This window comes from Choloepus didactylus, chromosome 6 (assembly GCF_015220235.1).
Source record: "Choloepus didactylus isolate mChoDid1 chromosome 6, mChoDid1.pri, whole genome shotgun sequence".
Taxonomy (NCBI): domain Eukaryota; kingdom Metazoa; phylum Chordata; class Mammalia; order Pilosa; family Megalonychidae; genus Choloepus; species Choloepus didactylus.
In genome coordinates, this window is record NC_051312.1 from 140,187,201 (window position 1) to 140,210,184 (window position 22,984).

Genomic DNA, 22,984 nt, shown 5'->3' on the forward strand with positions numbered 1-22,984 from the left:
GTTGAGGTCTGGAGTCAAGAGGTCTCGGGCTGGGAGAGCGGAGCAGCCCACATGCATGGGAAGGGTGAGTTTGCCCTGGAGGTCGAGGGCGGGCATTCCACCTCGATGCTCTGGAAGAGTTTTGCCACCTCAGGTCCCAAAGAGGTTGGAGCACATTCCCGGGAAATTGGGGAGAGCCTGGCTGCCACCACACTGTTCTGAAGGGGTTGAGCGTGTGCCCCGGAGATGGAAGGGAATCCGGGAGCTGCCCCGATGTTTGAGGAGGGTGGGGCCGAGAAGGTGGTCTCCCCAATGTGTGGGTATGTTGGAGCACTCACCTAAGCATTTGGAGAGGAAAGGGCTGCCGAAAAGGCCCTTAGGAAGGGTTAAGCTCCCGCTCTCTCAAGCCCCAAGGATGCAACGTTGTTCTGTTAATGACTCTCAGACTTTGAAATCTAATGGAGTTTGTCCTGCAGGTTTTAGGAACTGTTTTGGTCCTGTTAACCCTGTTTTCCTTACTCTTTCTCCTTATGGCAATGGAAATGTTTATCCTATGACTGTCCCTCCTTTGTATATTGGAAGCATATAACTTGTTCTAAGTCCACAGATCCAAGCTAAAGGAAAAGTATGTCTTAGGACTGACCACGCCTATATTTGATTTTGATGGGATTTTGTACTTAACTTTTGTTACTGAAATGGTTTAAGTTTTTGTGATATTGTGATGAAATGAATGTATTTTGTATTTGGAAATATAATGTCATTTTGGGGTCCAGGGGGTGGAATGTGCCGGTTTGAATGTATTGTGTCCCCCAAATGCCATTATCTTTGTGGTCTTGTGGGACAGACGTTTTGGTGCTGGTTAGATTTGCTTGGAATGTGCCCCACCCAGCTGTGGGTGGTGACTTTGGTGGGATACTCCCATGGAGGCATGACCCCACCCATTTAGGGTGGGCCTTGATCAGTGGAGCCATATAAATGTGCTGACTCAAAGAGACTGAACGGAATGCAGCTATGAGTGACGTTTTTAAGAGGAGCAAGCTTGCTAGAGAGGAACATCCCGGGAGAAAGCCATTTTGAAACCAGAACTTTGGAGCAGACGCCAGCCATGTGCCTTCCCAGCTAACAGAGGTTTTCCGGACGCCATTGGCCATCTCCAGTGAAGGTACCCGATTACTGATGTGTTACCTTGGACATATTGTGGCCTTAAGACTGTAACTGTGTAGTGAAATAAACCCCCATTTTATAAAAGCCTATCTATCTCTGGTGTTTTGCATTCTGCAGCATTAGCAAACTAAAACAGAACTCTAAGTAAAGTCTTGCAATCTGTGGAGGCTGGTGTCCCTCCTTTACTAGCACATCAGGAAGTTTTGGAGCCACTACTCTGTGGGAAAAAGAAGCAGTCTCTATTAGGAGCAAGGAAAGGAAGCTAAACCAAGCTCCAATTGCAGGTTTAATTAACAAATTTAGACTGCTGAATATAAGCTCTCAGCACAGATAAACCCAGAGAAAGCACAAAAGGAACGTGGAGTTCTCTTCATGCAGAAAGGGGTGGGGCTGATAGGGGAAAAAAAGCAGAGGCATTGGAGTTGGCTGAGTTCTGAATAAGAAAATGGCTGTGTCCCAAGAAAAAGGTCACATAGAGCCAGGAACCAACTCCGGCTCTTGGATGGTGGACCGTAGGGCTGGTGACCAGCTCTGAAAAGGATTTTTTTTTTTTTTTTTACTTTTTAACATAAAGAAAGCAGCAGACTTTTTCAGTTGTCAGCACTGCCCCAGGCAAGAGTGAAGTTAAGGAATACCCGAGAGACAAATAACTAGTCATATGAAAGAGATAAATCTCCTAAGGGCATATTTTCCTGAAGAAAGTGAGTAGCAGTGCTCAATAAAAGTGGCAGCATTCAGATATAAGGAACTCACTCCTGTAGCTGAGACAGATGTTTTGAAGATGGCCATTGGAAGCTGATGCAGACATTTTGGAGAACACCATTTTGAAATGCAGCCTGGGAGCAAGCAGATGCCAGCCATGTGCCTTCCCAGCTAACGGAGGTTTTCCAGACAACATTGGCCCTCCTCCAGTGAAGGTGCCTGATTGTCGATACACTGCCTTAGACACTTTATGGCCTTAAGACTGTAACCATGTAACCAAATAAACCCCCTTTTATAAAAGCCAATCCATTTCTGGTGTTTTGCATTCCAGCAGCAGTAGCAAACTGAACACTAGGGAAACTTGATACTGTTATACGCTCCTCCTGAGACCTGGGCATATCTTGTTAGGGAATATCTGATTGGGGTTGATCCAATCTGGGGAGATCTTCTTAAAACGAAAAAAAAATTCAGAGCCATTAAACAGAAGCTATACTAGAGGTCTAGAATAAGTTGAACTGAATATCAAAGAATAGTTAGAAAACAAAGCTAGTCAACAAGAAACCCTAGGTAAAAGAAAATGACCCTGAGAATAAACAAATCAAGGAAATCAGATGCTTAGACATCAGTAAAAAATAAAGAGTCATACCAGGAAGCATGAAGATATGTCTCAGTCAAATGAACAAAGTAACTTTCCAGTTGAGTTACAGCAGTTGAAACAACTTATTAAAGATGTTCAAACAAATCTTCTAAATCAAATGAAAGAGTTGAATGAAAATGTGGTAAAAAAAAAAAAAAGGATTAAAGAAGACAATGAGTTCTGGCAAAACTCTCTTTCAAATATGAGGGAGAGCTTAAAATATTCTCTTGACAAACAGACACTGAGAGAGTTTGTGAACAAGGTACCTGCTCTACAGGAAACACTAAAGGGAGCAGTACAGATGGAAAAGAAAAGACAGAAGTGAGAGGTTTGGAACACAATTTTGGGAGATAGTAGTACGGCAATGTAAGTACATTGAACAAAGATGACTGCAAGTATCGTTCAAAGATGAAAGTTAGGAGCCTGTGGGACACCAGAAGGAAAGAGGAAAGATAAAGACTGGGACTATATAATTCAATGAAACCTAGGGTGCTCAATGATTGTGATAAAAGGTACAAATATGTTTTTACATGAGGTAGAACAAATGAATGTCAACATTGCAAGGTGTTAAAAATCGGTGGGATTGGGGGGAAAATACAATCATTGCAAACTAGAGACTATAGTTAACAGAAACATTGTATTATGTTTCCCTTAATATAACAAAGGCAATATACCAAAGCTAAATGCATATAGGGAGTGGGGTAAATAGGGGAAGGGTATGGGACTCCTGGCACTGGTGATGTTGTCTGACTTTATTCTATTTTAGGTTGATGCTATCTTTCCTTTTGTTGCTTCCTAGCTGTCATGTTTTGTTATGTTTTATTTTCTCTTTCTTTTTTCTTTTCCTTTTGTCTCTCTACCTTCTTTGACACTTCCTCCTTCCTTTTGGAAGAAATGGAGATGTCATATAGATAGTGGCAATGGTTGTGAATACATAAATACATGACTATACAGGGAACCATTGATTATTTAGGATGGAATGTACTGTGTGTGAACAAAACTGTCTTTAAAAACTGGGTTGGTGAAGAAACCTTGAAAGCAATATATTAGTGAAATAAGACAGACACATAAGGACAAATATTGCAGGGTCTCACTGATATGAACTAATTATAATATGTAAACTCATAGACATGAGTTACCAGGATATACAACAAGGCTAAAGAATGGGGAGAGGTTGCTTATTATGGGCAGAATGTTCAACTAGGGTGAACTTAAACATTTGGAAATGGACAGAGGTGATGGTAGCACACTGTGAGAATAACTAACAGGGCTGAATGGTGTGTGAAGGTGGTGGAAAGGGTAAGCTCAGAGTCACGTATGACACCAGAAGGAAAGTTGGGGGTTAAAAGATGGGAACGTATAAAACAGTGAATCTTGTGGTGGGCAATGTCCGTGATTAACTGTGCAAATATTAGAAAGCTCTTCCATTAACCAGAACAAATGGATGACAATACAACTAGAATTTAATAACACAGATGCATATAGGAAAAAAATATACACCTATTGCAAACTAGATACTACAGTTAGTAGTATTTTAACATTCTTTCATCAATAGTAACAAATGTACTATACCAAAACTATGAATCAATAATGGAGGGTGGGTGGTTAGTGGTATGGGAGGATTTGAGTTCCCTTTTTGTCTTTATTTCTCTTCTGGAGTAATGAACATGTTCTAAAACTTGGAAAAAATTAATTGTGGTGATGGATGCATAGCTGTATGACTGTACCATGGGCAATTGAAAGTACACTTTGGATCTTTGGATAATTGTAAGATATGTGAACAATCTCAATAAAAAAAAAACAATGAGGGAGAGGGGAAGCAATGGAGCAGGGCAGTGATCTGGACCTGAGGCCCAAAGTAGCGCGAGATGAGAAAAAGCCCAGGGTGAAGAAATGGCGACTCGTGTGTGGAGTTTGCTTCGGTTGTGAGGTGCGACACAGTGGTGACTCAGTGCTACTTGGTAGAGAATGACTGGGAGATGGAAAGAGCACTGAACTTCTTTGACCCATGCGTGGATGAGAGCGCCTTGGGAAGCAGTTCTCAGACTCCCTCTGAGCCTGAGATTTGTGTTGACCTAAGCGATGAATACAACTGATTCCACTCATTCTAAAATCAGCTTATCTCAAAATATTCACCAAGAAGATGGCAGTATGTTCTCTTTAACTACCTGGAATATTGATCAATTGGATTTAAACAACCTGCAAGAGAGGGCTCTAGGGGTGTGTTCTTATTTAACTTCGTACAGCCTAGATATGATATTCCTACAGGAAGTTATTCCTCCATATTGTAGCTACTTAAAGAAGAGAGCAAGAATTTATGAGATTATTACAGGTCATGAAGAAGGATATTTCACAGCTATAATGTTGAAAAAATCAAGAGTGAAATTAAAAAGCCAAGAGATTATTCCTTTTCCAAGTACAAAAATGATGAGAAATGTTTTGTTTGTGCATGTAAGTGTGTCAGGAAATGAACTTTGCCTTATGACTTCCCATTTGGAGAGCACCAAAGGGCATGCTAAGGAATAAATCAATCAGCTAAAAGTGGGTTTAAAGAAAATGCAAGAGGCTCCAGAGTCAGCTATGGTTATATTTGCAGGAGATATAAATTTAAGGGATCAAGAGGTACCAAATGTGGTGGTTTACCAAATAATATTTGGGATGTCTGGGAGTTTGGGGGCAAGCCTGAGCATTGCCAGTATACATCAGATATGCAAATGAACTCTAATCTTGGAATACCTGGTTCTTGTAAGTTTCGTTTTGATCGAATATTTTTCAGAGCAGCAGCAGAAGGGGGACACATTATTCTTTGAAGTTTGGTCCTACTTGGGTTGGAAATACTGGACTGTGGAAGATTTCCTAGTGATCACTGGGGTCGTCTGTGCAGCTTGGATATAATATTGTGACCTGCTTTTCAAATATGAGTTTTAAATATACTGTGTAGTTTTGTTCTGGATTTTAGTAAATATAATTTTACCTGTCTGGAAAGATACATTTACTATGGAGGAATTAATATACTGGATCACTGTAAAAGAAGAAAATCCTCCTGTGACTATTATTACATGGATTGTGTCCTCAGATTTCAGAACTAAATATTAATGTTTCCTTAAACTAAAGCAGGCCCGTGTTCAGAATATGAGGGCTCTTAATGAAAGGCACAAAGCCTGTCAGAGCTTTCAATAACGGTCACAGTGCCAGCTGGGTTCCAAGCAGGGGGCCAACATTGTCTTGGGGTAGACTTTATACTTGAATTGTTTTTTTCAATCAGGTACTACAATTGTTAATGTTTTAAATAAGCCCTCAAAAAATAGTTTTTAATGTCATAAGAGGTTACTGAGTCCTTGGAACTGGATCTTTTAATTATATATGGCAAATTCAAGTCATCTTAAATATAAAAGTTAAGTGGAAAACAACTATCCTACTTCAGACTTCTTTTGTCAGCTAACAGTGTATACAGAAAATTTATGATTTAAAACTCCTCTTATTCATGTTTACAGTTATCTCACCAAGAAAGTCAAAGTTAGGCTCAATAATGATTAAAGTCAGTTTATAGCAGCATTGGGCTGTTTTTCTAAGAAAAAAAATAAATGTGTAAAGAGAAATAGGCTTTTAGGTTTGCTACTTGTAAAATTGAATTATTTTGCAAAGGGGTGAATGAAGGCCACTTTAATGTGCTTTAAAGAAATATTTCTTTGCACCAGTGAAATGTACTTTAAATAAAGAATTTTAATTGTTAAAAAAATGAGGGAGAGATTAAAGTATTTTCAGACAGACACTGAGCGAGTTTGTGAATAAGAGAGTGGTACTACAAGGAATACTAAAGGGAGTGCTACAGGCTGATAGCAAAAGACAGGAGAAAGGGGTTTGGAGAAGACTGTGGAAATGAAGATTATCAGGTAGGGTAAAAGAAGAGAAAGGAAAAAATAAGACATGTCATATAAAATCCAACAAACAAAATGGTAGAAGAAAGTATTGTCCTTACAGTAATAACACTAAATGTTAATGGATTAAACTCCCCAATAATAAGACACAGACTGGCAGAATGGATTAAAAACCAGGACCCATCTATATGCTGTCTATAAGAAACTCACTTTAGACACAAGGACAAAAATAGGCTGAAAGTGAAAGGTTGGAAAAAGATATTTCATGCTAACAGCAAACAGTAAAATGCAGGAGTAGCTATATTAATATCAGACAAATTAGGCTTCAAAAGTAAAACAATTAAAAGAGACAAAGAAGAACATGATATATGGATAAAAGGGTCAATTCATCAAGAAAACATAACAATCATAAATACTTATGCACTAAGTCAGAGTGCCCCAAAATTCATGAGGCAAACACTCTGAGAACACTGAAAGAAGAAATAGATACTTCTACAATAATAGTTAGAGACTTCAATACACCACTCTCATCAATGGATACAACATCCAGACAAAGGATCAATAAGGAAACAGAGATGTTGAATTGTATGATAAATAAACTAGACTTGACAGACATTTATAGAACACTACACCCCACAAGAGCAGGATACACATTTTTCTCCAGTGCTCATGGAACATTCTAGGGTAGAACACATGTTGCGTCACAAAGCAAGTCTCAACAAATTTTAAAATACTGATATTATAAAAAACACTTTCTTAGATCATAATGGAATGAAGTTGGAAATAAATAACAGGCAGAAGATTGTGAAATTCACAAATATATGGAGGCTAAACAACACACTCTTAGAAAACCAGTGGATACAGGAAGAAATTACAAGAGAAATTAGTAAATACCTTGAGGCAAATGACAATGAAAACACAACATATCAAAACTTATGGGATGCAGCAAAGGTGGTGCTGAGAGAAATTTATGGCCATGAATGCCTATTTTAAAACAGAAGAAAGAGCAAAAATTGATCAATTACCTGTTCACCTGGAGGAAATGAAAAAAGACAGCAAACTAACCCCAAAGCAAACATAAGGAAAGAAATAACAAATATTAGAGCAGAAATAAATGAAATCAAGAAAATGAAAACAGTAAAGAGAATCAGGAAAACCAGATATTGGTTCTTTGAGAAAATCAATAACATTAAAAATTAGAAAACTTAGATGAAATGGACAACGTCCTAGAAAAGCATGAACAACCAACACTGACTTGAGAAGAAATAGATGACCTCAGCAAATCAATCACAGGACTGATATTGAGTCAGGCATCAAAAAGCTACCATAAAAGAAAATCACAGGACCGGATGGTTTCGCATGTGGATTCTACTGTGCATTCAAGAAAGAATTAGTACCAGTACTCCTCAAACTCTTCAAAAAGATTGAAGAGGAGGGAAAGCCACCTAACTCATTCTATGAAGCCCAAATCACCCTAACACCAAAGTCAGACAAAGATACTACAAAAGCAGAAAATCATAGGCCAATCTCTTTAATGAACATACATGCCTAATCCTCAACAAAATACTCACAAAGAGAATCCATCAGAACATTAAAAGAATTATACACCATGATCATTTATTCCAGGTATGCAAGGCTGGTTTAACACAAGAAAATCAATTAATGTAATAAACCACATCAATAAATCACAGCAGAAAAACCACATGATTATCTAGATCAATGCAGAAAAGACATTTGACAAAATTGAACATCCTTTCTTGATGAAAACACTCAAAAGGATAGGAATAGAAGGGATTTTTCTAAATATGATAAAGGCAATATATGAAAAACCAAGAGCTAACATCATACTCAATGGGAAAGACTGAAAGCTTTCCCTCTAAGATCAGGAACAAGACAAGAATGTCCATTGTCACTATTTTTATTCAACATTGTGCTGGCAGTTTTCACTAGAGCAATTAGGCAAGAAAAAGAAAAGGCATCCAAATTGGAGAGAAAGAAATGAAACTTTTATTGTTTGCAGATGACATGATCCTATATGTAGAAAATCCAGAAAAATCTACAGAAAAGCTCATAGACCTAATGAATGAATTCAGTAAAAGTGTCAGGGTACAAGATCAACCTGAAAAAATCAGTAGTGTTCCTGTACCCCAGTAATGAGTGACAGGAGGAGGAAATCAAGAAAAATACTCCATTTATAATAGCAACCAAAAGAATCAAGTATTTAGCAATGAACTTATCCAAGGCCACAAAAGACCTATATGCAGAAGATTGCTAAAAGAAATTAAACAGGACCTAAAAAATGGAAGAACATAACCATGTTCTTGGATTGGAAAACTAAATATAATTAAGATGTCAATTCTATCTAAACTGACCAATAGATTCAATGCAATGCAATTAAAATTCCAGCAACTTACTTTGCAGAAATAGAAAAATCAATAACCAAAACTATCTGGAATTGGAGGGTGCCCCGAATAGCCAAAAATATCTTGAGAAAGAGGAATGAAGTGGGAGGTCTCACATTACCTAACTTTTAAAAATACTATAAAGCTACAGTGGTCAAAACAGCATGGTATTGGCATAATTGTATATTACTGATCAATGAAATTGAATTGAATGTTTAGAAATAGATCCTCTTATATATGGACAGTTGATCTTTGATAAGGCCATCAACCCAAAACAATCAACCCAAAACAACTGGGATAGATCAGCCTCTTCAATAAATGGTGCTTGAAAAATCGGATATCCATACCCAGAAGAATGAAAGAGGACTCTTATTTCATACCTTATACAAAAATTAAGTCAAAATCAGTCAAAGACATAAACATTAGCACTAAGACCATAAAACTTTTAGAAGAAAATGTAGGGAAATATCTTAAAGATCTTGTGATAGGAGGTGGTTACCCAGACCTTATTCCCAAAGTGCGAGCAGTGAAAGAAGAAATAAATAAATAGGATCTCCTCAAAATTAAACAGTTTTGTATATCAAAGGACTTTGCCAGAAAAGCAAAAAGGCAGTTTATGAAATAGGACACAATATTTGGAAGCCAAATATCAGATAAGGGTTTAATATGCAGAATATATAAAGAGATTCTACAACTCAACTACAAAAAAGACAACTCTTTAAAAAATGGGCAAAAGACATGGACAGACACTTTTCTGAAGAGGAAATACAAATGGCTCAAAAACTTATGAAAAGATGCTCAACTGCACTGGCTATTAGGGAAATGAAAATCAAAACCACAATCAGATATCATCTCACACCTACTAGAGTGGCCATTTTCAAAAAATGAAAAATTACAAGAGCTGGAGAGGATATGGAGGAAAAAGCAAACTTATTCACTGTTGGTGGGAGTGTAGAACGGTGTGACCAATCTGGAAGGCAATGTGGCAGTTCCTTAGGAAGCTAATTATAAAATTGCCATATGATCTTGCGATTTCTTTACTAGGTATACACACAGGAACTGAAAGATAAGACAGAAATGGACATTTGTAAACTGATGTTTATAGTGGCATTATTCATGATGGCCAAGAGATGGAAACAGCCCAAATGTCCATCAACAGACAAGTAGATAAACTATCTGTGGTATATACATATGATGGACTATCATGCAGCTGCAAGACAGAATGAAGCCATGGAACATATAACAACATGGATGAACTCTGAGAATGTTATGTTGAGCAAAATTATCCAGAAACAAAAGGACAAGTACTATGTGGTCTCTCTAATATGAACTAACATTAATGAGAAAACTTTAAGAGTTAAAGGTGAGAACGCAGTTTATCAGGAAACAGAAAGAGAGTAGAGATCGGGTATTTGATGCTGAAAGAATATAGAATGCTTAACAGGATTGAGTATACAGATCCAGAAATGGATAGCAAAATACTCTATGACTGTATCACAATATTGTAAGTTCAGTGAACAATGATGACTGTGTAAAGTTAAAAGAGGAAGTCTAGGTGAATGTTGGACACCAGAAGGAAAAGACAGAAGATCAAGACTGGGCCTGTATAACTTAGTGAAACCTAGAGTGGTCAGTGATGGTGATTAAATGTACAAATATAAAAATATTTTACATGTGGGTGAATAAATGAGTGTCAATTTTACATGGTGTTGAAAAAGGGATGGTATTAGGGAAAAATATAATCAATGCAAACTAGAGTCTATAGTTAACAGTAACATTGTAATATGCTTCCATTAATTTTAACAAAGGCAATATACCAAAGCTAAATGTCTATAAGGGGGATATGAGGCAGGGGCATAAGGTTGTTGTTGTTGTTGTTGTTATCTGACCTTATTATTGTATTGTATTGTATTGTATTTTTATTTTTCCTTTTATCTTTTTTACTATTCTTATTGTATTTTTTGTTGGAGTAATGAATGTGTTCAAGTGCTGATTGTGGTGATAAATGCACAACTATATGACAATACTGTGATCAATTGATTTACACCATGGTTGATAATCTGGTATGTGAGTATATCCCTATAAAATTGCAGGGGGAAAAATGAACAGAGGGATACAAGTGCTGTAGAGAACATGGAGAGAGGGATGTGTCTATTCACTGTTGGTGGGGAAGTAGAGTGGTGTAGCCCTCTGGCAGGCAGTTTGTTGGTTCCACAAGAAGCTAAGAATGTGGTTGCCATAGGTCCTGCACCTCATTATTGAGTATATACCTGGAAGGACTGAGAACAGGAATACAAATGGACTTTTGCACACTGGTGTTTATGGTGGCAGTGTCCAAAATCTGCAATGGATCAAGGTGGCCTATGGGTACGTTAACTGATGAATGCAATGTTGAACTGTGGTGTATAAATACAACAGAAAATTGAGCAGCTGCAAGAAGGAATGAAGTCCTGAGTCACGCAACTAGGTGAATGGATCCTGAGGACAGCATTTTTTAAAATTCATTTTATTGAGATATATTCACATACCATGCAGTCATACAAAACAAAGCAAACATTCAATTGTTTACAGTACCATTATATAGTTGTGCATTCATCACCAAAATTAATTTTTGACATTTTCATTACCACACACACAAATAATAAGAATAAAAACTAAAGTGAAAAAAAAAACAAAGTAAAAAAGAACATTGGGTGCCTTTTTTTTTTCTTCCCCCATTTTTCTACTCATCCATCCATAAACTAGACAAAAGGGAGTGTGCTCCATATGGTTTTCCCAATCACATTGTCACCCCTCATAAGCTACATTTTTATGCAATCATCTTCAGGATTCATGTGTTCTGGGTTGTAGTTTGATAGTTTCAGGTATTTACTGCTAGCTATTCCAATTCATTAGAACCTAAAAAGGGTTGTGAAGACAGCGTTTTGAGTGAAGTATGCCAGAAACAAAAAGACAAACATAATTCCTCACTAATATGGACAAACTATAATGTGTAAACTCACAGAATTCAATCTTAGAGCACAGGTTATCAGAGGAATGCTTACTGTAATGGTCCCTAGATTGTAAGCTCTGACAGCAGTCACATTTATTCCTGAGTTGGAATGGTTATCTCTAAACTCTGAGATGCTGAGCTCTTTGTGTATAACCTGGGCAGTCTCTGGAACATAAGTATCTGTGTGACACCTGGGACTCAGACCTAGAGTTCAGCAGCTATGGGTGTCAGTATTACCCCATACATTAACTGTTTAAACTGCTGAAAAAGAGATCAGACTTCAGTTGAAATTAGAGATATGAGTGCAGCAGTGCTGGTTAGGACTAAGGCAAATCAGGCCAAAGAGAAAAGGACAATATTGATTGTGCTTTAAAACTTCAATTTCTGTGTGAGTCCAAAGGAAGAGATGTTTATCTGGTGCAAAATCTATATTTTCTGTTGTACATGAAATAGTTTAATTTGTATGGTCAGATTATTGAAACCCTGATACTTCCCAAAGTAATTTGGGCAGAGAATAAAAATGTATTTGCAAAGCCCCCCTGAGGGACTGGGGGAAAATGTGGAAATGTTAAACTTCATCACCCAGGGAATTACTGATATTCTCACATGCATTGGGGGCTACCAACTTAGAAGGCTGAGCCCTCGATTTGGGGGCTTGTCCTTATGAAGCTTGTTACTGCAAAGGAGAGGCTAAGCCTATCTATGATTGTGCCTAAGCATCTCCCCCCCGAGAACCCCTTTTCTTGCTCAAATGTGTCCTCTCTGTAAGCCCACTCAGCAGGTAAATTTAGTGCCCTCTCCCCTAGATGGGACATGACACACAAGGGTGTAAATCTCCTTTGCCACATGGGACATGACTCCTTGGGATGACCTGGACCCAGCATTGTGAAATTGAGAAAGTCTTCTTGACCAAAAAGTGAAAGAGAAATGAAACAAAATAAAGGTTCAGTGGCTGAGAGATTTCAAATGGAGTTGAGAGGTCATTCTGGAGGGTATTCTTATGCGTTACATAGATATCCTTTTTTAGTTTTTAATGTATTGGAATAGCTAGAAGGAAATACCTGAAACTGCTGAACTGCAACCCAGTAGCCTTGATTCTTTAAAACTATTGTATAAACTAGCTATGTAGCTTACACGCTGTGATTGTGTGATTGTGAAAACCTTGTGGCTCACACTCCCTGTATCCAGTGTATGGACACATAAGTAGAAAAATGGGAACAAAAATTAAATGAATAATAGGTGGGGATGGGGGTATGGGATGCTTTGTGTGTTCTTCTTTACTTGTAGTTTTATTCTTTGTTTTATATTTTTGGAGTAACGAATATGTTTGAAGGTTGATTTTGATGATGAATGCACAACTATATGATGGTACTGTGAAAAACTGTACACTGCGGGTGGTTGTAGGGTATGTGAATTTATCTCAATAAAACTGAATTGGAAGAAAGAAAAAAAAGGATATGTTACCACTATATAGCAAAAAAAAAAAAAAAAAAGAGTCAGTTGTCTATGTTTCTATGGATCTACTTCTGGATGTTTTGTTCTGTTCCACCCATCTATATATCTATGTCTGACATTACTACATTGTATTAGTTAACCTACCTCTATTGTAAGTATTAAAATTGGGTAGAATGCAATACTAGTGATCAATAAAAGGGAGGGTGAAGAGTATAGGATGTGTGGGGTCTTCTTTTTCCTTTTTATTTACTTTTCTGGAGTAATGCAAATGTTCTAAAAAATGATCATGGTGATGATCACAAATAAAACACAAATATGTGATGATACTGTGAACCACTGATTGTACACTTTGGATGCACTGTATGGTATGTGAATATATCTCAATAAAATTATGTTTAAAACAAACAATAACAACAAAAATTATAAATAAGATTATAGAAAGTTTATTAAAATTACATTAAAAATTTAAAAAGAAGTGAAAGACTGGGATAAGATATTTCATGCAAACAACAAGAGCAGGGGTAGCTATACTAATATCAGACAAATTTGACTTCAAATGTAAGCAAATAAATGTTAAAGAATGATACTATGTATTTATAAAAGGGACAATTCATCAAGAAGTATAACAATCAAAATATTTGTTCTATAGCTACTTGTTAAATTGTAATATGAAAGCTAAACCTTTTTTATATATAACATATATACAATATGGAATATTGACTGACATAAATAACTGACATCTGACATATTCCAAATAACAATATGGAAATAACATATATACAGTATGGAAATAACTAGTCACAATAAGGAAATAACTTGTTATGGTACTATAACTCACAATAACTTTGGAAATTTCCTATATGTCTACTTGTTAAGTCATACTTTGAAAGATATTACCTTTTTGTATATATGCTTTATTTCATAATAAGAAAATAACTGAAACTGCAGAATTGTAACAACACACTCTTTAACAACCAGGGGTAAAGGAATAAGTTATAAAAGAAATCAGTAAATATCTTGAGGCAAATGAAATGAAAACACAACATATGAAAACTTACGGGATGCAGCAAAGGCAGTGCTGAGATGTAAATTTATTGCCCTAAATTCATTTATCAAAAAATAAGAAAGAGCAAAAATCAAGGAGTTAACTGCTCACCTGAAGCAACTAGAGAAAGAACAGCAAACTAATCCCAAAGCTAACAGAAGGATTGAAACAATAAAGATTAGAGCAGAAATAAATGAAATTCAGAACATGAAAACAATAGAGAAAATCAACAAAACCAGAAGTTGGTTCTATAAGAAAATCAATAAAATCAGTGGACCCTTAGGTAGGCTGACAGAGAAAAAAAAAGAGAGGATGCAAATAAATTAAATCCAAAATTGGAGGTGGGGATATAACTACTGACACTGAAATGAGATAATGAAAGTATGCTATGAGCAGTTATATGCTAACAAACTAGACAACTTAGAAGAAATGGAGAATTTCCTAGAAAAGCATAAACAACCAACAATGACAGAAGAAACAGAAGACCTCAACAAGCCAATCACAAATAAAGTGATTGAATCAGTCATCAAAAAGCTCCCAAAAAAGAAAAGTGAAGGGCCACGTGGCTTCATATGTGAGTTCTACCAAGCATTCAAGAAGGAATTACTACCAATCCTGCTCAAAATCTTCAAAAAAATTGAAGAGGAAAAGCTACATAACTCATTCTATGAAATCAACATCACCCAAATACCAAAGCCAGACAAAGATACTACAAGAAAATTACACACTCATCTCTGTAATGGACATGGATGCAAAAATCCTCAACAAAATACTTGCAAATCAAATCCAGCAGCATATTAAAGCATACACCATGACCAAGTAGTATTTATTCCAGGTGTTCAAGAAAATCAATTAATGTTATACACCACATCAGTAAATCAAAATGGAAAAACCACATGATCCTCTAGATTGATGCAGAAAAGACCTTTGACAAAATTCAGCATCCTTTCTTGATGAAAACACTCAAAAGGACCTTTTTGGAACTCTGCGAAAGATGTATATTTAGAAGGGACCTTTCTAAATATGATAAAGGCAATTTATGAAAAACCCACATCTAACATCATACTCAATGTGGAACACTGAAAGCTTTCCCTCTAAGATCAGGAACAAGACAAGGATGCCCACTGTCACCACTGTTATTCAATATTGTGTCAGAAGTTCTAGCTAGAACAGTTAGGCAAGAAAAGTAAAAGGCATCCAAATCGGAAAGGAAGAAGTAAAACTTTCACTGTTTTCAGATGACATGATCCTATATGTAGAAGATCCTAAAAAATCTACAGCAAAGCTACTACAGGTAGTGAGTACAGCAAAATGGCAGGATACAAGATCAAAATGAAAAAATCAATGTTGTTTCCATACACTAGTAAGTAGAAATCTGAGTAGGAAATCCAGAAATAATATTCCATTTACAATAGCAACCAAAAGAATCAAATATTTAGGAATTCATTTAACCAAGGACATAAAGAGCTATACACAGAAAACTACAAAAAAAAAAAAAAAAATGCTAAAAGAAATCAAGGAAGATCAAAATAAATGGAAGGACATAGTGTATTCATTGATTGGAAAACTAAACAAAGTTGTGATGTCAATTATACTCAAATTGATTTATGGATTCAATGAAATAATAACTAAAATCCCAACAACTTACTTTCCTAAATAGGAAAACCAATAATCAAATTTATTTGGATGGGCAGGGTGCCCCAAATAGCTAAAAATATCTTGAAAAGAAAAAGGAAGTGGAATGTCTAACACAACCTGACTTTGAAACATATTACAAAGCTACAGTGGTCAAAACAGCATGGTGCAGGCATACAGATAGATACCCTGACCAATGGAATCAAATCAAGTGTTCAGAAGTAGACCCTCTCATCTATGGACAATTGATCTATGATAAGGTGGTCAACTGGGACAGAGCAGCCACTTCACCAAAAAGTGCTTGGAAACTGGATATTCACATTCAGGAGAATGAAAGGGGACCCACATCTCACACCTTACATGAAAACTAAATCAAAATGGATTAAAGACCTAAACATTAGAACTAAGACCATAAAAATTTTCAAAGAAAATGAAGGGAAATATCTTAAAGGTCTTGTGATAGGTGGTAGTTTCCTAGACCTTACACCCACAGCACTGAAAAAAAGAAATAGATATATGGATTTCCTCAAAAATTAAAACTTTTGTGCATCAAAAGACTTTGTCAGGAAAGTAAAAAGGGAGCTTATGCAATGGGAGACAATATTTGGAAAACACATATCAGATAAGGGCTTAATACCAACAATACATAAAGAGATCCTACAACTCAACAACAAAAAGGCAAACAACCCAATTTAAAAATGGGCAAAAGACATGGACACTTTTCTGAAGAGGAAATGCAAATGACTCAAAAACATGAAAAGATGCTCAATTTCACTAGCGATTAGGGAAATGCAAATCAAAACCACAGTGAGATATCATCTCTCAACTACTTGAATGGCCATTATTTAAAAAAAAAAAAACAGAAAAATACAAATTGTGGAGAGGATGTGGAGGAAGACGTACACTTACCCACTGTTGGTGGGAATGTAGAATGGTGCAACTGCTCTGGAAGGCAGTTTGGTGGTTCCTCAGGAAGCTAAATATAGAATTGCCATATGATTCCATTACTAATATATAGTATATATGCCCCTTCTCAGTCCATCAATGGGCTCTGTGGGGACAGGGTGAAGTGGGAATCAGAGCGACTGGTGAAGTGGGAATCAGAGAGACTTATAATCTAGTGTCTAATAAGATCATGAAAGTTTGTGGGTTTGGGGGTTCCCAAAATACATGAGCTCTGTAACCAGAGAATTGTGGTTTGGGTGTGCCTAGCAATGATGCCAGACCCTTATGGCAAGCAGGAGGCAGGCCATGGCTGAAGGTCTGGAGCTTGTTTGTACTGGTGGGTGCACTGATGTGCAATGTCAGCATCAAGTAGAGTCTCAAGAACTGCAGAGACTTGTCAGAGAAGAGCCAATTAAGAAGCCATCTTTGGCACAGCTGCCAACAGAGGTGTTATGATTCAGCCATGGGTGGCTCAGCTAGGACTCCAGGGAATGGCGTTCCTCATGGAATATATTGCCAACTTGTTATGGATAGCAAGAGCAGGCTGTTGCCTTGAACACCTAGTGGATGTTTGTGTTTTTAATATTTTAAAAATGTTTGTGAGTCCCTGCAAGGCATGATTTACTTTCAGGACTGCTGGCAACAGGGCCAACAGATTTGGCTTGGCTTGTGTGTGTGTGTGTGTGGGGGGGGGGGGGGCTGGGGGGTGAGTGGGGGGGGTTGGGTGTCTCTTCAAAAATGAATGTAAGGCACCAGGGCTAGAGACGCCTGTTTAGGAGTCATCTAGTGGCGTCCTGCCCTGTAGAGGCTGAGTCTGTGTAGACCCTTTGGACCATGCCTTAGGGCGAAAGCCCCACCAGCCCTTCCTCAGTGGTGCGCTAGACACAGGCAGCTCTGAGGTAAGTAAGCTCCTGTAAGGAAAGATAGGCCAAGCACCAGATCATAAACAGCTATTGTAACAAGGTGCAGAAGCACTTTATATCTGCTTTCAGTCCCTCTAGGGCCCACCCAACTGTGTTTGGATAATCTTGTCCAGGTGGTTAAGTAATGAAAGGCTCTTACCGTCTCGAGATAGCTACCAGTCCTTGCATCTTCTGGAGCATGGATAGCAGAGGTGCTTCCTCAGGGTCACGGGGGACAGTGGGTGGGGCCCTTTTTATTTGATTCCTACATTAGGTCTCTGTGCAGGCCTAGGATAATTTTCCGCGTCAGGGGTGGACTTTATTTTGTATTTCGGTGATATTTGGGTCCCGCTCCTCCTCCTCCGAGCTGGCCTTGGCGGTGGCGGCTGCTTCTCTCCCGCGACCCGGAGCCCTCAGGTCATCCTTCCACCGCCCCCAGGACTCAGTGCCGCCACCTGCAGGTGAGCCTGTGGCACTCGGGTGTGTTGTTCAGGCCTAGCAGGAAGCACCCAGTAATCACCATGAGGGATACCCAAAGTTTTATGGGGTGCGCGGAAGAACACGGTCCACAGCAATGAGCCCTTTGGTGATTCTGTGGACTTTGCTGTGGCGTTGGGGGTGGAGGGGTGTCTATTTGGGGAGGGAGGTTCTTTCAACCCACTTGTTAGCGGACACTAAAGTTTTCTTTTTCTTGTTCGTCTTTTAACATGGCTATTAGAAATTTCAAAATCACGTATGTAGCTCACATTATAATTTTTAATATTTTATTGTGAAATTTAACATATCCATGATAGTGGTAACTTTCAAAGTACAAATTAACAGGTAGATAAAGAGCAAATTTCAAAGAATGTTATAGGAATAGTTCCACAATTTCAGTTATTTCTAGTTGTAAAATATAACATATATACAGAAAGGTGATAACTTTCAAAGTACAATTTAATGAACAGCTATAGAGCTAATTTCAAAGAATGTTATTGGTTACAGTTTCACCTTAACAGTTGTTTCCTTGTAGCTATTCTCATACCCTAGCATGTAAAAAAAATTTTTATATATTCAATATTCTTAATCCTTTTATAAATCCTATCTTCTCTGTTGCTACCCCTTCCTCTCATTTAATCACCTTTTCAATCTTCAGGGGTGTCTAGGCAGAGACCACCCTAACTTGTTCATATTGAAAAGGGGCATTGATATGGAGAAGGGGGCTGCAACTGATTGTTTTTCTTAAAGAGGCTGCTGCCTCTCGATTTTAGGACTTGTCTGGTGTAGGAACACTCTGGTGGATTTAAGTTTTTGAGAAATAAACATAGTGCATAAAACTTTTATACAATCTTAGTTAGGGACTACTGTTGTTTGTGGTGTGCATACTGTGGCCATTTGGGATGTCTAGCTGGAGCTTGCATAAGAGAGACCTCCAGGATAGCCTCTCAAATCTATTTGAAATCTCTTAGCCACTGTAACCTTATTTGGTTGCCTTTCTTATCTCCTTTTTGCCCAAGAAGGCATTTTCAATCCCTCAATACCAGGGCTAGGCTCTGTGTCCCATGTTGCCAGGGAGATTCACTCCCCTGGGAGTCATACCTCACATGGGGGGAGGTTAATGAATTTATTTACTGATTTGGACTTACAGAGAGAATGGCCATATCCCAGCAACAAAAGAGGTTCTCTGGAGGTGCCTTTTAGGCATAATTATAGGAAGCCTTAGCCTCCCTTTTACAGCCCTGTGTTTCACAAGAGCAAACCTCAAGATTGAGGATTTGACCTATTAAGTAGGAAGTTCCTAATTTCACATAGCATATATTCTGTCCAAGATAAACAATCAGTATCTCACACTATCTTCACTTAGTTGTACAGTCATCACTCTCAATTTTAAACTATTGTAACGCAAAACATCCCAAAGCTCTTTTCAGCCATTGATTGTTCATCCCTAGTATTAGTGTAGTATTGGTAAGGTATTCCTATTAAATACAATGTATGATATGCAATGGGAAGTTTTTCCCATATACCTCTATGTTGTTAACTTTTGTAGCAGTGTGGTACCTTAGAAGTATATCATGACAAGTTATTTATATTTATAGTGATACTTAGTGTTACATGCCTTTAAGCAACCATTTTCAATCACATTTGCCTTCAATAAAGAACTGATACTTATAATCCCATTAACAAACCATAATCACCCCTATCCATTCCCATACCTTTAAATTGACCCTCATTATCATGTCTATACATATTCCCACTTCACTAGTTTCTGTCTATCTCTAGGTCCCCTAGATTCTACATTATAAGGTCTATAATTGTCTTTTTTGTAATATCTTTGTCTGACTTTGGTATTAGGGTGATTTTGGTTTCATAGAATGAGTTACATAGCTTTCCCTCCTCTTCATTTTTTTTGAAGTATTTGGGCAAGATTGGCACTAGTTCTTTCTTGACTGCTTTGTAGCATATACATGTGAAGCCATATGGTCCTGGGCTTATCATTTTGGGGAACTTTTTGATGACTGACTCAGTCTCTTTACTTGTGATTTGTTTTTTGAGGTCATCTGTTTCTTTTCAATTTAATGTTGGTTGTTCGTGCTTTTCTAGGAAGTTGTTCATTTCATTTAAGCTGTCTAGTTTATTAGAATATAGTTGCTCATAGTATCCTCTCATTATTTCCTTTATTTCTGTGGGGTCAGTAGTTATGTCCCCTTTCCTGATTCTGATTTTATTTATTTTCATCTGCTTTTTTTTTTTTTTTTTTTTTTTTTTTTTGTTAGTCTAGCTAAGGGTCCATCAATTTTACTGATTTTCTCAAAGAACCAACTTATGGTTTTGTTGGTTTTGTTGATTCTCTCTATTCTCTTCATGTTCTTGATTTCATTATTTCTGCTCTAATCTTTATTTCTTTCCCTCTGTTTGCTTTGGGGTTAATTTGCTGTTCTTTCTCTAGTTCCTCCAGGTGAACAGTTAATGCCTCAGTTTTTGCTCTTTCTTCTCTTTTAATTTAAATATTTAGGGCAATTTCCTTCTGAGCACTGCCTTTGTTGCATTCCATAAATTTTGATATGTTGTTTTTTTCATTTTCAGTTGCCTCAAGATATTTACTAATTTATTTTGTAATTTCTTCCTTTACCCAAAGGTTGTTTAAGAGTATGTTATTTAGCTTTCATGTATTTGTGAATTCTCTGACCTTCTGCCTGTTACTGGTTTCCAGCTTCCTTACATTATGATCAGGATATTGTTTTGTGTAATATTTGTTGAGACTTGCTTTGTGCCCCAGCATGTGATCTATCTTAGAGAATCATCCATGAGCACTTAAGAAAAATGTGTACCCTGCTGTTATGGGGTGTAGTGTTCTATAAATATCTCTCAAATCTAGTGCATTTATCATACAATTCAACATCTTTGTTTCCTATTGATCCTCTGTCTATATGTTCTATCCATTGAAGACAGTGGTATATTGATATTTCCAACTATAATTGTAGATGTACACTAGTTTTCCCTTCAGTGTTGTCAATGTTTGCCTCATGTATTTTCAGGCACTCTGGCTCAGTGCATAAATATTCATGATTGTTATGTCTTCTTGATGAATTGTCATTTTTATTAATATACAGTGTCCTTCTTTGTCTCTTTTGTTTTACATTTGAAATCTAATTTGCCTGATATTAGTATGGGTACTCCCACTCTTTTCTGGTTGTTTTCATGAAATATATTTTTCTAGCCTGTGACTTTCAACCTATTTTTCCCTTGTGTCTAAAGTTAGTCTCTTGCAGGCAGCATATAGATTGATCCCCTGTTTTTAAATCCATTCTGCCAGTCTATGCCTTTTTATTGAGGAATTTAATCCATAAACATTGTTTTATTACTCTAAGGGCAGTACTTTCTTCTACCATTTTGTCTTTTGGATTTTATATGTCATATCATATTTTTTCTCTCTCCCTAAATTACCCTACCTGGTAATCTTGATTTCTACACTGTTCTCCAGACTTCCTTCTCCTGTGTTTTCTGATCAGCCTGTAGCACTTCCTTTAGTATTTCTTGTAGAGCAGGTCTCTTATTCACAAACTCTCTCAGTGTCTGTCTGTCTGAAAATATTTTAATCTCTCCATTTTTTGATGGATAGTTTTGCAGGATATAGAATTCTTTGTTGGCAATTTTTTTCTTTCACTATCTTAAATATATCATACCACTGCCTTCTCTTCTTCATGGTTTCTGTGGGGAAATATGTAAATGGTCTTATCAGACTTCCCTTGTTTGTGATGTATCACTTTTTCCCTTGCAGCTTTCAGAATTCTCTGTCTTTGATATTGGACAATCTGATCAATAAGTGTCTTAGAATAGGTCTATTCAGATCAATTCTGTTTGGGGTATGCTGTGCTTCTTGAGTCTGTATTTCTTTGCTTTTATAAGGGTTGAGAAATTTTCAGTGATTATTTCTTCTATTATCCTTTCTGCCCCTTTTCCCTTCTTTTCTCATTCTGGGAGAGCAATAACAGGTATATATGTGTGTTTCATATTGTCCCTAAGAACCTGCTCATATTTTTCCATTATTTTCCTCATCTGTTCTTTTGTATGTATGATTTCAGATGGCCTGTCTTCAAGTTCACTGATCTTTCTTCTGCCTCTTCAAATCTACTGTTGTATGTCTCCATTCCATTGTGTTTCTCATCTCTTCTATTGTGCCTGTCATTCGCACAAGTTCTGCCATTTGTGTTTTCAAGCTTATGAATTCTTTTTGGTCATCCAGTGTCGTCTTTATATCCTTCATCTCATTTGCTACATTTTTCTTCAACTTGTTGATTTGATTTAGAAGATTTGTTTGAACGTCTTTAATTAGTTGTTTCGACTCCTGTATCTCAGTTGGAGTTTAGTTTGTTCCTTTGGCTGGTCCATATATTTGTGTTTCCTAGTATGGCTCATTATTTTTAGCTGTCTAGGCATCCGATTTTCTTGATGAGTTTATTCAGGAGCTTGATTTCACTCTTTTGATAAGAAGTTTTCAGCTCCTGTTTTCCTGGCCCTTGCCCTGCCTCTTTGTAACCTTTTTGTGAGGGTGTCTCCTCAGATATGATCGATCCTAGTCATATTTTCCCAGTGAGACAGGCCCAGGTCTCAGGAGGAGGGTGTACTCTATATAATGTTTCCCTGAGAATGAGACTCCACAGGTTGCCAGACCCTCCTTTGGAAGCCTATAGACCCTGTGGTTTCCCTATCCTGTCCAGTGAGCATTGCCTGTCAGCCCAAAGTTCCCAACTGGTGTAAAGAGATATAG

At 37.3% G+C, this 22,984-nt stretch overlaps 1 pseudogene; it reads left to right on the forward strand.

The window, feature by feature from the left end:
- The first annotated feature begins 4,304 nt into the window (after positions 1-4,304).
- LOC119538565 lies at positions 4,305-5,385 on the forward strand (annotated as a pseudogene).
- Positions 5,386-22,984: the final 17,599 nt, after the last annotated feature.